This window comes from Trichoplusia ni, chromosome 6, assembly GCF_003590095.1.
Source record: "Trichoplusia ni isolate ovarian cell line Hi5 chromosome 6, tn1, whole genome shotgun sequence".
NCBI classification, from domain to species: Eukaryota; Metazoa; Arthropoda; class Insecta; order Lepidoptera; family Noctuidae; genus Trichoplusia; species Trichoplusia ni.
Genome location: NC_039483.1, coordinates 13,657,218 through 13,673,819, shown reverse-complemented (window position 1 = coordinate 13,673,819; position 16,602 = coordinate 13,657,218). Strand labels below are relative to the sequence as shown.

General features: G+C 35.5%; 1 protein-coding gene across 3 annotated transcripts in view; it reads left to right on the top strand.

The window, feature by feature from the left end:
* The window catches only part of LOC113495029, a 349,076-nt gene that overhangs the window by 289,572 nt on the left and 42,902 nt on the right, over window positions 1-16,602 (top strand). The window contains exon 1 of one of the 3 annotated variants that reach the window (XR_003400693.1): window positions 16,010-16,437. The exons of the other annotated variants lie outside the window; for them this stretch is intronic. The gene's annotated coding sequence lies outside the window, so the exon portion shown is untranslated. Of the gene's footprint in view, window positions 1-16,009; window positions 16,438-16,602 lie in introns of those variants that run through there. 3 annotated transcript variants of the gene reach the window in all.

Here is a 16,602-nt window from a genome sequence, read left to right as displayed (position 1 = left end):
TTTGTGAAAACACGGTAGTGAAAGTTGTGTAAGTCGTAGCGGACCTTAACAGAAATAAGCATTTGGACCAATAGAAGAAAACTTGTAAATCCTGTGGTGAGACCGCAAGGTACACGCGAGCCGGGAATTAGGGAGCTCACTGCGACCGTCTTTCTTGTTGTCCTGTAAATGGCCTTAGTTAACGTACAGGTGGAATTCAACAAGATTGTTTGCGTTGTAGTTTGTGCTCACTCTCGTTTCTTGTAGCTGACGAGTTGTGGTTAACTTTGCGTTTGTCAGTATTAAAGTAAAGAAAACAACGTAGCTCAAAAACGCCATCACATAAAAAAATATTGGATACATTAAACTAAACTTTAAGTTCTTAAATCCATTTACTTCTGAACGAACTATTGAACTGATTGTCACCATTTCCAAGCTTCATCATTTTGGTAAGCTCAGAGAAATGTAACACTTTATTTGTCTTTTATCCTAACAAAGATTATTAAAATAGAAATCGTCTGAAACAACTTCATAACCATCCTGACAAAGTCGTGGGCAATATTGAGTATCATATAAACGTTTCGGTATTCAACCACCAAGTTTTATTAAGTCTATTTATTAAGTAGCAGTACTACCTACATACTATAAAGCAGAGAACCAACACGTTTCAAGCACCAATTGCTTGAATGAGTGCTTTTAATCAAAATATAACCTATCTTAAAGGCTGTTGAGTGCGTCCGATAAAACAATGCTTGCACGTGAAGAGCACTCGATCGCGTGGCTCGATACAGCGGCCCAGAGGGGCTGGTTATAGGCTATTGTTGCTGTTATTAATAGTCTCATATATGAACTAAATTAAGTGTCAAGAATACATACATGATAACTGCAAAAAAGGTTAAGCGTGAGTCGGACTTGCGACACAGAAATAAACAAATCGGTTGGTTCGAAAATATGTTTTTGGCAAAAGTTTCTTAGTCACCTACCGAAGAATTTCCGACCGTTACATTCGTTGCTTAACGTCGATTTTCTCATGTTTAGCTATCATGGTTTCGTAAGATACAGCATGGTGACGGATAAAAAGACAGACGGACTTCAATCTCTTCAATATTACAGTCTTCAATGACGATTAAAACATGTATCTACATGCGCTAGTTAAGTTTATATAGACTGTCTCCTACAAGCGTTAGTGCATTACAATTAATCAAATGAAACATAATCCCCATCTCTATAAAATACAAACGCCGCACAATCGCATAAAACCGCAATCCGTATGAAAGCAACTCACGACAAACTCGATATCATACACCATCTATCTGTAGTGTTTTACACTCGCAAAAGGTACAGAGAATCACAGATACACACTCATAGTTGGTGCTATTGCTATTGTATTGGCAAGCGAGCGGGCCACGGCGACCTGTTGCGCCGAACTATTTTATTAGCGAGAGTGTGTCGGCGGCCCATTCTTTACGGCTCTTTTGTTGGCGTGCCGTTTAGCCCCACATTGTGCCAGCGCCAACGTGATTGGCCGAGTTTATAACACAAACACCAGGCATATTTTCCATTTGTGCCACCCTATCCCGTTTTGCCTAAATTCTCTGTTTTGTTGATTTGATTGAGCCATAATTTTGGTGTTGTTGTAATGAATTTGGAATAAATTTTAAAGTTCAGAAATTTAAGGGTAGCACGAATAATGTTCTGTTAAATCTCGAGGTCCCTAGCGTTTATTTGTGAATAAACAGTTTACATTTATGATTCGCATTGTTTGCGCTGAAATATTTGTTTGGCTAATAATATCCGTTGAGACAGTCACTCAAATGGTGGGCGAATGCAAATATTGGCGCTGCAGGTACGTACCGGGGCTACAAAACTGCATTGTTCATCCGCCTCCCGTATGTCAAGATTGTCATCCAGATAGACGCCAATGCGGCTCCCTGCATAAATTGAAGGCTTCGCAGCCGCAACGCTGCCGGGAATTTCCCTCAGGGTTTTCAACACAAAAAAAAACTGGATTCATCTCGTGCCAATACTTCATCTATAATTCAATATTCGCTATTACCTCCGACGACTATTTACAATGGTAATTTACGTGACTAATTCGCCGTACGAACACTCGAATGAATAATCGACGATTTTCATTCGAATATAAAATTTACAGTAGCATTCTCGTCCCTAATGTGCTCGCATAAAACCCAGTATAGCATGCGTCCAAACTTAGGAACATTTGCATCTAAATTAGAAATCTAGCTTTGACAAAAAGTTAATAAAAGCTGGATTAGTCAGACTGAGACTGAAGGTTTTTATGCGCGCTGTGATTAATAAAGTAAATACGATATACTCGCGTAAAAAAATGAATTAATTTTATTTACGTTCTTCAGAGTTATAACGTCAGTCTAAGAAACGTCATAATATTTTATTACTGCAAGCGTACTTTTAAATATCTTAAGTGTATTTATGAAAGATTTTAATCGCGTAAAATTATTTACTACCTATTAATAGACATTCCAATGAACTGAGTTGTTGAGTTATTTCCTTGTTTGCAAAAAATAACAGAAAATCCAGTGAAGTTGGAACTAGACAATCTTGTAAGTTTATATTAAGTTAGGGAATCGTTTAAAGACTACCGCGGAGCTCAGACGTCGGGTATCGATGCTTTCTTATTTAAGCCAACTTTCCGGACTTAGAATTCAATAAAGCGGCCAACGGAATTTACTTCTCTTTGACTAAATAGCTTAAAAGATTAATTAAGATAAACTTTCCGCGGATCCGGTTAATGTTCTGGCGTAAACACTTAAATTTTACTCGTAACAAGTTTCTGCATTAGGATTCGAAAAAGTTGTTAGTTAAAACAAGCTCAATTTATTTTAAATTTATGGTTACATTCCTAGCGTGATGCGGTTTAGTTTGTTAAATATTTAATGTTGACTTTCAGTCTTATAATTAAGCGTAATCTTCTCTGCGGCTTAATTTTAACTAAACGTTCATAACACAATTCAGAAACAATATAAGTTAAGACCATGTGAAATAATAGTCATTAAGAAAAATGTTTTTTACCTCTGAATGATAAAAAATACTGGAAATGTATATTCCTTGAACCAGGGGTGAAAAGCATTTTGCACCGGCGACCAGCCTAATCTCACATCTCGTTGTAAGGTCGATTAGTGGGGATTATGTAGAGAAATACGTTAGCAGTGCACCACGATTGCATTGTCATCGCATTTCAGGTGCGGACGTGACCCCATCTTCTAGTAATCCTTGGACACCTGCTTTTCAAATCTTCATTTCCTTTGCGGCAACATTTATTTGATGTGAACGTTTATTCGTGTTATATTGTACCTGTATGAGTATTTGTATTCGATTTGAAATTGGATAGAAAATTATGTTGTGTGCGTGTTGTCCAATGTTTGTTCTAGATTACTTGTAACTTATGTCCGTAATGAAATATATAAAATTATAGGGGATAGTGAAACACGCACGTTAGGATTACATGTAATTTATGTTTGTATTGCAATCAATATTCAACTCACTTCAAGATTAGAAATTATAACTTAAAAAAATGTAATTGCTAAATAATTAAGTTATATTTCTAGAACATTATAAAATATGTCTGTAGTTGTCTTGGACAAAAAAAAAACAAGTTTCTAGTACAATAAAAACAAGTAAAAAATGAATAACATATTTTATATTCCGAACCAAATTTAATTGCGGATTAAAGACTTAAAAAAACACAGCTATCTTCAATTAACATGAAATGCATCTCAAGTGCACGCAGAGCAAAAACAGCGCTCAGTGGTCCGTTGAAAATATTCTAGACTTTTATAAATAGGGGCTTTCATCGGATGAAAAAACGTGGTTTTGCACGGCAAGTCGCGTGTCGTGTGATGAGCGACGGGCGACGCATCGATCGTATCGCGCGGAATGTAGGCATTTTAGAGTTACTAGGTCTAGGTGAGCTGCTAAGTGGGACATATTTATAACGATCGTATGTGTCTGTGCGGTATATGTGTTTTGAATGTTTTTCGTGCGTTTTTAACTTAAAAACAGATTGTGACGATATACGGACATTAGGAAGAGGATCTTCATCTGATATTTTGAATGTAATTTGATATTGAGCAAGCCTTTGTTAATTTACAACAAAGTCCTTTAAATATTTATTTTTAACAATTATTTGTATATTGATCTAAACATTCATGTGGTGACTATCAAACAATATGTTGGCTATTACAGCGCTATTTAATTATAATACAATTAAAAAACCATACAATTACAATCTCAATATACAAATACAGCCGTACTCTTATAAGTTTCAATTACAAATATATCTTAAAATGGTTAAGATTAAGTCAACATAGAATAACGTTACATATAATCAAAGCTCTATTTAATTCTAATAAACAATTCTATCGAAAACCTCTGCCTAAGTTGATTGACGCCTCCTTCACCAGAAGTCACCTATAATTAAACAAACAACATGCTGTATAACCCTACACAACGTCTTAGCTGTCTACCTATATACGAAAGCTTCTGTTACGAATAAATGTTGTTTACATAAAAACTTGTTGAATAATTTAAAATTTAATTTAATGTCAAAAACATACAAGTTGCTAGTGTTTTATTCAGTTAGGTTTTGTTTTGGTTTTATCATGGGTAATTTATTAGAAATTTATTTTTGTCCCTCGACGTGATTAACTTAGAATATGATTATTTTAAAGAATTAAGTAGTTTGAGAATAGATTAAAAAAAAAGTCAAATAAATTGTTATCATTCAAAATATTATTAAACGACGAACATTAGTACAAAAATACCAATATCGGAGTATTTTATCGTATTGTAGTGTTTACTATTTCTTTTAGTGACTTGTAGTTTTCTTAAGAAATGTTTAAAAATTATATTTTAATTTCTATAAAAAAATATTAAAATTAATATTCGTAACACCTTGTATAGTCTTGAGCTAGGGAATTATTTTAAGGCTTCGCGTAATTTCAAAATGACTGGATGCCGTAATCGTTTAATCCAGGGTAGATTGTACCTAAGTAATTAGTACTAATCCGAAATAAATCAAATGTAGATTTGATATAAAAATGTTTTTTGGACTTTTTACATTTTTTGGGTAAATGTTCAGTTAAATTGTCTCGAAAATGTTGGTTTAAACGTAGACAATTATGTTACTTAAATATCGTATAAAAGTGGATAACAGATTTGAATGAGATAGTAAAACAATATAAATAACTTGCTGACCCAGCAAACGTAAAGAAATATCTGTAAAAAAATACATTGACTAAAAACGGAAAAAAGAAAAAGATATCCATGTTTTAAAAATAAATTTTGTCCTATTTTAAGTCCTACACAATATGCGAACAATTCAATTCAATCAATTCGTTCGTTCAATTTCGTACTCCGTGACACGAGAATTTTATATGTTAGGTGATACTGTCTACTGTCTAGTAAACTTTTTGAACATTAATTGTTATATCTTACTTTTGCCTGAAACAATTCTAGGTCATGAATTTGTGAATAACTAATCCAATTTAGTCTAAACATGGCTGAAGTATGCTCGTTACCAAGCCGCTAACACCAATAAACAAGACGATCTATTTCAAAACTCCGAATACCTACATCTACCAAATTCATAACACAAATAGATTAAATGTTTAGATAATTCATTAAAATATTTCAACGTCAATTTCTGAGGAAGTAAATCGCGGACAAGTGAAATGTAATCAAAGGGCACAGATTCCTATCTGCCAACAATTTAACTGACGTTTGCTTGGAACTCTGTTTAATTAAACAAACACATTATGATCTCGGTACCCTTTACGTGTAGGTATGTTATCAATTGTTTGTGTTACGGCTTACATACCTGGGTAATGGAAAAACATATGCGAAATTGATTGTATTTCAACACGATCGTCATTTGTATCGTGTCAATAAAAAAACGTCGTTGGTAGGTACTGTCGAAAAGACAAGCGGTAATCGATGAGGAATTCTCCAAGATACCGTTTACATTGTATCGGTATTTGTATCAATTAAACGATAAAGTTAAGCATCGGGTAGGCACGCGTCGAATCGCCCATCCGAGTGGACGATTCACAGGAAATGACGCAGAAAATTGCGCGCCGCCTCACGTGGACGCAATATCCTACGACGACTTCCAATTATGCAGATTATGTCGACGACGATACACTTATTACAAAGTTAAGTAACTTTGTGTGCTACTGTACTTTATGGTTTATGAGGAAACCAGGTAACCATGACAACAAACAAATAATTTTGAGATAAAAAGCGCAGTGGAGACTAAATTGAACTTATTTTATGATGCTTGATTATTTAGTTTAAAAAAATTGGCTAAATTTAATTCTACAGATTAGATTTGCAGGTTTAACACTCATCGACATGTTAGCCAATAAATTGAAAGCAGAAATGTATTGCAGATTGTCTTCGATATAAGTAAATTATTTTCTTGCTGTAAAACTACGCGATCATGACATTTCAAAAATAACAGTAAAAATGCATAAGCGCTCGCATTACACAAACATTATTCATCAACTAAAGATTTAAAAGTTTCACGTCTCAGACATGCACGTTGTAAAAATGTAGATGATGCGAACACGTGGACTGACCCTGTACCACGACATCTTACATTGAAACTGCTGCAGTTGTAGAAGCAAGACAAAACTATGCGCTTTGTAGAGCGCTATCTCAGTTCCACAGTCCAAAAGTTTTACTTTATAAGTTCGTGGTAGAGATTCTGAGGTAAGATGTTTAGTGTACGTGCATATGTGAGCCGAGGGGCAATCTGCATAATGAGAAGGGGGTTATTGCGCGGATCGGACCAAGTCGGCAATTTCCCGCCTCAATTGTTACAAGCCAGCCCGGGAACTCGCACATTGATTCCTATGCGAGTTTATTTTTAACTAAACATGCTGAGAAATTATCTCAAGTTGCTTTTAAAAGTTGTTGGAGGTTTTGCGGTTAGTTTCAGTCACTTATATGTACTTTTTTAACTGGTATGCATCTGAATTATTTAAGTAGATTATTGGCTTTAATATGTGTTATTAGCAAAGTTTTCTGTCGTGCCCAATATCGGTCTCAGATTGATTGACAAAAATCTCTAACTTTTAGCACCACAGAACTTAATACGAAGCATTGTTTTTTTACTATGGTATAAGAGGTTATAGCTAACTGCGATAAATGTGATATCGATGGCCAACGTTACATAGGCGACGCTGGTCACGTGCTCGCCTCCCAAACGCACTATTACCCACTACAGGACCCACTGGCGTTAACTTTACGGGCCCTACGACTACCGAGTGTATATCGCAAAATAATATCACACTTCTATTGTTTTCCCTTACCCTCGGACTCCCCAAAACATATATTTAAAATCACATCATACGTAAATTAGTACCCAGCTTAATGTTTATGCTTTATTTACATGCTTCGTTGTTGCTAATGACTTATCCAATTAAAGTAACTTGGCCTCACATGAAAATCAGAACTGATTCACTGAGTCTACGACCTTTTTTAAATCCGGCCTACGTTAATAAGTAATGGCTGTGGACGTCTTTATTTCACGACTGGGAAGGTAAATAGCATTCTCTATCAATCAACCTTCGGCTCGTAAATAATTTATTAGCACGACGTTGACTTGGGGAACTTCGCGATGTATTATTGTAGTGTGGTTCTTGTTCATCGCAAACTCCAGTTACGTCATCTGTCGTGCCATTTTACCTTCTTTTTACGATGTTCCTTTATTCATTCATGTGTCGGAAACTTTGGATGGGACTACTTTTGGTAAAATAACGTTCACAAAAAGTTGGGTGTATTGACGAATCGTAAAACTGTTAGTATTATGTGTGACGGGTGTGGATTTATTAATTTGTTTTGACAAAAGGCTTTCAAAATACGTTTAAAATATAATAATCTATTGGGATGAAAACTTGAAATAAAACTATTCATTCAACGTAAAACTAGGGTATTTAATATTTAGGTTTTTAGTTGGTAAAAAATACTCCTTCAGTATGTATTACAAAAACTGAACTTGAATGTCATCATTAGGCAGACGTAGCCCCAATTACCTGTCGATTGATGGTAACTGCCATCGCGATCTGCGGCAGATCAAGTTCCGACCACTTGGCGCCCGCTCCACCCTCCGACATCTTTCTTATCCCCCTATACCGTCCGCCAGACGTATTTGACAGATTTGCCCCAAACCCGAAAGATTTTATTGACCAGTTATTATTTTATTTTATGGACATCTACTCTTATTTCATTGGCCCTAAGACGTAGTTACAGTTTTTGTCGCTCGATTATTGGAACAAATTTTTGGTCACATCTTACTTTTTTATTGAATCGACACCAGTGTAGATGGCTTATGGATTGTCGTGAACGATGTGTTATACGAGTTTTATGATTGCATCATTGAGTCGTTCACAGAGATAACGCGCTTTATATATTTACGGATGTACTTCAGCTGACAACTAATATAAAGTGGTAAAAGATTTAAACGAGCGAACATTGTCACCCCGACAATATTGAGAACAAAATAAACGAACCAAACCAAACGTGAAGTAAAAAGAACAAGCAAACCAGTGGGAAATGTTCCGAAGCGTGTCTTACAAACCGTTCAACGATATTGAATTGGATGAAAATAAAAACTGAAGTAGTGTCCTGTAGAGTTTTCGATCAAAGAAAATTACGCTAGGCGTGGAGTGAGACGGGCGCTTGGTCTTTTCTCCGGAGCCGTTGCTCTGGAGCTCTATAAAATCTCTTTCCTCGCAACATATCGTTCTTTTCTCCCCAAATTGCGGCTGTCCCGACGCGGCAGACACGTCCAGGTAATAACGCAATAAACCACTGAGAGCTTCCCCCTGGAAAAGCGATCGAGTTTTCCTTCAACCTTTCGAAAACGAGTTGTTCCTCGATTTTCGTAGATGCAGCGATGCGAGCGTTGGAAAACTAACCTTATTTTGTGATTGTTTGTGTTGATTTTGCCGGGATTGAAGTGGTCTCGAGTGAGCGGTGTGCAATCGGTCAGGTTGCCTGACCGCGGCGGCGTTTTTCGCGGTACGCCCGCTACACTGTGGCCATCACTTTGTGTAATTGAAAACTCGATGTGCACTTGTACGGAACACCCGTTTACAAATAAATCTTTTACTGCTAAACATATACAACCAGTTAGATTAATGCTGCCTACACTCCATGCCATGTTTATACTATCTGTGTATATAAATTGACTTGAGTTTTAGGATTTATTTTTGCATATTCATATGCTTTACATTTTTGTGAACATTTCAGGTTCACTAAATTAATTATCAATAAATGCATAATCTTTTTACTGTTACCAACAAGTTGATTAATTTCTAAACAATGAGGTTAGAAAACGTTTTACGTTAACTTCCATTCGCATTCGACATAAAAACAATAAAGCAAACGTATCTCGTGCAGTCCGCGGGCGTACTAATCCTATTGTTGTACTTACATTTTAGTATTTCTCGACACAAAACAAACCTTTAGGTACCTGACTGTTTTACTTTTTTTATTTCATCGTTTTTCGTACAAGTCCGCGTCTGGTTTAGACCATTAAGTAATCTCCTCGCCGGCTTCGAAAGCGCCGGCTAATGCACCTCTAGCAAGTTACTGCTCTAGGGTACTTTTAAAATAAAAAAATAACTATGAAAGTACTTTAATTTCAATTTTCCTCTTATATTGGGTTTACTGTTGCTCACGAAATATGAAACTCGACAGAAGCTCCTTAAAAATATTTTGTACCTCGCTAAGTTCTAACATGGATAATACACCGTTGAATAACATATTTCTGCCAAAAAGTGATGTATAGGTAATGTGGGACTACAAAATCTTCATTTCCATTCCACAATGTTAGGTAACACGCACATTGTATCTAAACTCGCAACATTATAACATATTCAAAACAACGTGAGAATACATCAATAATCCTTCGATATTGACAGATTCGGTCCATGAAAATAAGTAGGGTTAACAAAAATAAATATAACTGCTCAGAAAGGGGAAGGAAACTGAGTAACTTCAATAATGGTATTTGTTGCGTACTGCCGGCGGGCAAACAGAGCCGCGGTAACTTGATGATCGAACCACCGCCATAGTCGAGAACAAAATCGGATTTTAATTAAGGGTCGCTTTGTCAACTGCTCCTTTTAATTTTGATGAATAAAGAAAATTATTTATTTGGCGGCGTTAGCGCTTACCGTGATTTATTCACCAAGTTACGGACATTTATAAGGCATCGCGTACCCCAAGGGAAATATATTTTTCATAATTCCGCGAGTTTGACGCCAACATTAACGTGCGCTTAAAACGAAAGTAACAACGAATTTGCTGATATTTTAATTTATCGTGATCACTTATTAATTGCTGCACTTAGCTGGCACTCTCTGGGAACAGCTGTATTTCGAATAATTATATCAATTTAAATGCTACCGTATTTTCATAACTTGTATTTTTGTTTCAGGTATGTACACTTTTCTGTTGATTTCCCGAACTCTGGTAAGTTACAAAGTAATTTAAAGTTCGTGTTTACTATTTGGATACATAAATAAAAATTTGAAATAAGATTCAAGTTATAATTACTTATGCCTTTAATGTTTTGATACTCAACATAGTTGTAAACGAAACTCGTAAGTTTAAATTTTCTAACATAAATATTGCTCTAGTTAAATCCAACAAAGTTGGCCTATTTATAATTAGTAGTAGATTACAACGTTACGAGACTTGTTAAATTTATTTTCTTGTAGAACTTACAGCGTAGCGCTGGAGCTACGTAACGCTCGTAGCCACCCTCTACCGTAGTAAATCTTTTAATCTCTTTACAATGGTCCAACGTCATAAATTTGACATCTGTGACTTTTTTATTACGATATTCGAAAACGTGTCTCTCCCAGCGGTATGATAAAATCTTGTTTTATGGACGCGGGTCCCGTCAGTTCATTATTTTATTCTACGGTATCGATTAAATTAACACTTTTACATAAAATCACTGCAGACGATCGAAGTTTACAGAAGAGCATGTTCCATTATCAAATATTCGTTCTAACAAACGCGAATTGTGAATACTCGCTTTGTATTTGTACTGAACAATACGGTACATGTTTGTTAATCATTCGCAATTCCTAACGAGAATATTGGAAATTGCAAAACTAAATATTACTTCAAGTTAGCAAGTACAACAACGTCAAAAACATACAATTTCAGTTGCATCAGCTATCAAATTACACGGCGGCAAACGAATCGATTCCTGCCGTTAACAAAAGCAAGGAAAATTCAGACGTGCCATGAATAAGTAATTTCTTTTAAACGCTATTGTTAAATAAACATTTCTAAGATATTTTTAATGCATAAAAATATTTTGAATGGACAAAAGCCCCAGGTTACATTGTGATTTCAATACATTTTCGTTCGCAAGTGATCCTGTTTTGTAGTCGGGAGGGCTCGGGTCTCCGATGAATAGATAATATCCATCTAGCTAACTGTAGTCCTATCATGAATTGGCAACTTTGGACAAAATGGTAAAACGAAATAATATTTCTTTAGCATTTTTTATCGTCTCGAAACGTTCTTACATGAATGAGAGCCTAATGAACATGCTTAGAAGCTATTTAAAAAGGTTTGTAGTCGTTTGTACCTCTTTTATAATACATACAAATGAGCTAAACCTCTACTCAACTAATCCTATATATAAAACAACTAATATCCCGTACGGGAATCGAACTTGTATCCTTAAGTTCAAAATTAACTTCACTCAACTGCAGTATAATTTCACTGTAAAAAAGGTGTTTCAAACCGCACTTAAAACATCAATGACATTAATATTAAATAAAATAACAAGCGTACCCTTATAAGCTAAAATGTACTTGTGACGTAAGTCATAAAACGTTGTACAGCAGTCATTATTCCGGCATTACCTAGTTACTGAAGAACTTTGTCGTAACAAAAACACACTCCCGGTTATTGCGACAATCTTAATACTGATTTTCTTTTCTTTCCCCCAACAGGAGCATTTTTATGCTCATCCTCGAACTTTCGCAATCCAGTAACATCAGTTGTGAAGACCTAAGCAAATACAAAAAGTTTTTTCGGTTTAATCTGCGCGTTTAAAAATATATTCATTGAAATTTCACGGGTTGTTTTAAATAATCCGCGGGGCGACATTCCTGTTTATATACGTTTTTTTAAGTAACTTTTCCACGCATCCCTCGTAAGCTCTTACATGTACAAAAGAAATTGAGAGTTTCTTTAAGATAATAACAGACTTTTCATGAGGTTTGTGTACGCTCCTGTCTACTTCAGAAGTTTTATAAAACCGTGTTTTAGTCTTTATGAATAATGTATGCGTTTAAATGTTGATCTTACCTTTAGACCTTGTAATGTATCCTTGTATGTATCCTGACTAACTGAGAAATGTGAATCTAAAGATCTAAGAATCCTTCTTGGTAGTAGTTCGATAAAAGTTAGTGTTAATTTTCGTTAATTTATTTCGGGGCTTCTTTTTATTCAACTCACACAAAGCTTGTATGTTGATAAACATGAGACTAGGGAGGCACGGTACCAGTACTACGCGAGTATTCGTCAAAGTATTTATGACATATAACACAGTAAAATAATTTGTTGTTGTAACGATTCTCTCGCACACAGGGTAGCATCTCGGCGCGTAGGGAATTCTTATCTTACAAACGCAGCACTTTGATTATGAAGGAAAGGAATATTTAAAGAAGCCTTCGTGTGCTTTGTGTTATTCCCCGACGCATGTGCAAAATTTATGTATGAAATATGAGTGAGCATTACATTGTGAAAGTATCTTTTTACGTGTGTTACTATTTTTTTTTATTCTTTGTTACTATACTTTGTATTTTCGTAACGCAATTTTTCTGTTGACTTGAGTGGGTACTGGCAAGTTACGGTACGTTTATCATTCCCATTTCCGCGCGAAGGTGCGCCGTACCGAGCGAGTTAGATAACAGTCGGACCTCGGCCGGAGTGAACCCCTGAGAAACTTATTCCGGTCATTGAAATCGGGCCTGATTCGATCGCATCCCGGCTCATTCCTATCATTTATTCATCAGGCCATGAATACTTAAGTCAATTTACGTGTCGTAAGCTAAGCAACAGCCTCCTTCGCTTAATGATATTGCAGTAACAGTGATGTGTCTGTGTTGGTTAATAGACTATCAATTTCTAACGTATAAATACATATTCGATTTGACTCGAAGGAAACATCTTGTTTGCCGACTTTCATTTAATATGCGATGCTTAAATACGTTGGCAAATTGAGTTCTACATTTATTGCGTTGTAAATCTATTCTGTACATTACTGTATCGCTGTTTTATACACCATTATATAAGTCGTTCACTTATACAGGATTCATTTATTTTGTATAAAATTATTTGTAATTCGAATGTGGAATAGTGTTAAATGAAAAACTAAGAAACAATATCGTACGACAAAGAAGGTCACACAAAAAGTTTCGTTTCTTTTTAAAATGGTTTTTGTTTTATTAGCGGCCTATACCTACTTACAAAAACTCATCTAGCCTTTTTTAATTCACTTCCTTCTATTAAACTAATACCATTACTGAGTAGCACAAGGCCCTAACAATTTATTTTAGGCCGTATACTTATTTTCTCTATACGTGTGTTTACGACTAGTGTTCTCGATGTTTATAGTAATTCCCTCCGGTTAATATCGGTACTTGGAGGGCTAAACGGAAAAAATCACATTATTTCCTACATTTTGGGAATTAAACAAGTTTCCTAATCGATTTAGTGTAACGGGTGTATTATGATCATTGATCGTTTTGTTAAAAGGTTTTTTAGTTTTTCCAGTAGTAATAGAAACAACTATTATGTGTCAGTCAAAAAAATCTTTTGTTACAAACCTTTTATTTTTATTATAATGCTGAGTTCAATACCTTATGTTGGATCAGAAGAAAATAATAGTCATTACAAATCGTATATGATGTGATTTTTAGAATTGCGCACCAAAAAAATAAAAATGTCCGATTTTTATTTTCTGAGGTTCTGCTGTCCGTCCGGTACCAGGGTGTATCTCTTGAACCTTAATAGCATGTAGATTGTTACACACATTAATCTAACGACCGACGTAAACCTCAAAGTCTCAAGTCTGACCGGCAATTAATCGGTTTTTTATATTTATTTCTATAAGTGTTAACTATAACTAGTAATATACTTATGATCAAAAAATACCAATGCAATCTACATTTTCTGTAATACCAAACCAACAAAAGCCATCGAAGCCACAACTCGTTTAACAAAAACTTACTGACCAAACGTGCGACGACTCGCAAACTTTTTAATTTTCGTCTATGAGCCACATTGTCAACGTTCAATACGGCTCATACATTTTTAGTGATCGTAGAAGCCGTCGAAGTACCAGGGCCACATGAACGGTGTCAGGTGACTGTACATGCACGTGCCAGCCTTCATTAGTGAACAGATGCGTCTGCAATTGGAATCTAATCCCAGCGCTTTACTGTACGATGCTGCGCGCAGTAATTGACAGCTGTTTCGAATACTTGCTGATCGTTCGTTGATGATGCGTTAGATTCTGTTTTTCCTGTTAGCCTAGTAATTTTGCTGCGGCGAGCTAACTTTGATGTAGGCAATAGAATCCTTTTTTTAATTTTTAACCTTACTTTTTTCTCTGTGTGAATAGTGATAAGGACAGAGTTATGGAACGTAAAACATTGTTCTAAAATTTGAATACACTTATGAAAAAATAAAAATGTATAATAGATCGCTATAGTGCGACACGTTAGTGATTCTAGGAGGCGACAAAACGGTAGATCTGAGGACAGTCGCTCCGTGAAATTTGTCGTTTGACACCTTTGCTCCAGCGGGCCGCGCGTGCGACAGCGTTTCCGCTGCGATTATTATATGTGAGCACACGCCCCGTCATGTGGAAACGGCCTTAGGGAGCCAGTTTGATCTAATATTTACGGGTCGTGCATTTTTCGCACGGATTTGTGCTGTTTTACGTAATTATGCATGATTTTTGCTTTATTACAATGTGTCCCAACTTTCAGACAATGCCATCTAGTTTCAAACTAAGCAAGCTGTATAAGTTAGAGACAAATGATGTACAAAGTTACTTATATAAATCCAAATATATTCTATAACTAGCTGTTTACGAAAACGAAAAAAGAACTAGTATGTTTCAAGTCTTCTGTTTCTACAATCGTCCTTAACGAGACTCTCGAACACAAACCAAATATGCGAATGACACGAATATTTGTCCCAAGTGGAAATCAAACCCGCGACCCTTTGTGACCCAAACAAACATTTGCGAACGTACCATACATCCTTGTAACCTACCGCCCTTAGGGACACGACTCATAACATATTCACGGCTTATGCATTTTTTATTAGATTTCCTTTCTAATGTTATTTAATTAGGACGAAATACTCGAGTGTTGCCAGTATAGCGAATGATACATCGCAGCCTAATTAGTAAGTTTCATTAGTTTCCAACATATTGGGTAGTTCGGGAAAAAAACAGATGAAAAATATTTAGTGGAAAAAGTCTCGCTGTGGACGAATGACCTGAACGAGTTCGAGATCCGAACTTAGTAATATTGGACCTGTTACGTAACTATTAAAAAAAACTTAATGACGACAAAACAAAGGTCCATTTCCAGCTTTGGGCAGACGAATGTCGTAATATAAAAAAATAGTGAATATACTACTAAAACTATCACACCACACAAATAATACTAGTTTGTAAAAGTCCCACTGTTGGGCAAAGAGATCTTCTCTCACACAGTAAGAGAAGTGCTTCATTTAAGATGGATTCATTCATTAAACACTAAGCGCTGTTGACTAGAATAGCTCTTGATTACGTATATAAATGAACTTGTCTTCAATGCACGTTGATTAGGAAATCCTCAAGTTTCACTTAAAATAAAGTAGGCACTTATTGACAGTGTCTAATGTGTCATGAAAAATAAAACTCTGTCTTAGAATAAAAAAAAAACAAATAAACTTTTTTAAATAACACAAAGAGTACATGAAAATTAATATACTAATTTAAAATATCAGGTAAATGTCGTTGGCAGAATAACAAATACCTTAGCCGCGTTAACTCCGATCGAAAAAAAATATACTTCAAACGGTAAACATCTACAACTCACTACTCTGTCAAAATAGTTATGCCGCGTAAATAATGATTTAAATGTGGGTACATTTATAACGCGACTAACCAAATGTCATTAGACACGTATTCAGTCTTCTGTCATGTATCTAATTTATTGTTTCATTAATTTCGCTTCTTAAGTTCTCGCGTGCCTCTAAAATTTCCTTTCTAATAATTTTGGTGAAGTTTGAAATATCAAAATGGTGTTTAGCCTTCGTGAAATGTTATCTCGTTTGCGGTATACGTACGATGAACGAGACTGCCTGCATGATAATCAGGTGAGGACGAAATGTTATTGAATATTCTAGGTTATTAATAAAAGTTAATAGGTTCATGATTGGAAATGACTGTAGTTTTAGACCGTGGGTGTGTTCGTTTATAATTTATTTGATTTAATATTGCAATTTATTTTTTTGTAATTCCCTTTAGTTCGGTGGTCGTTT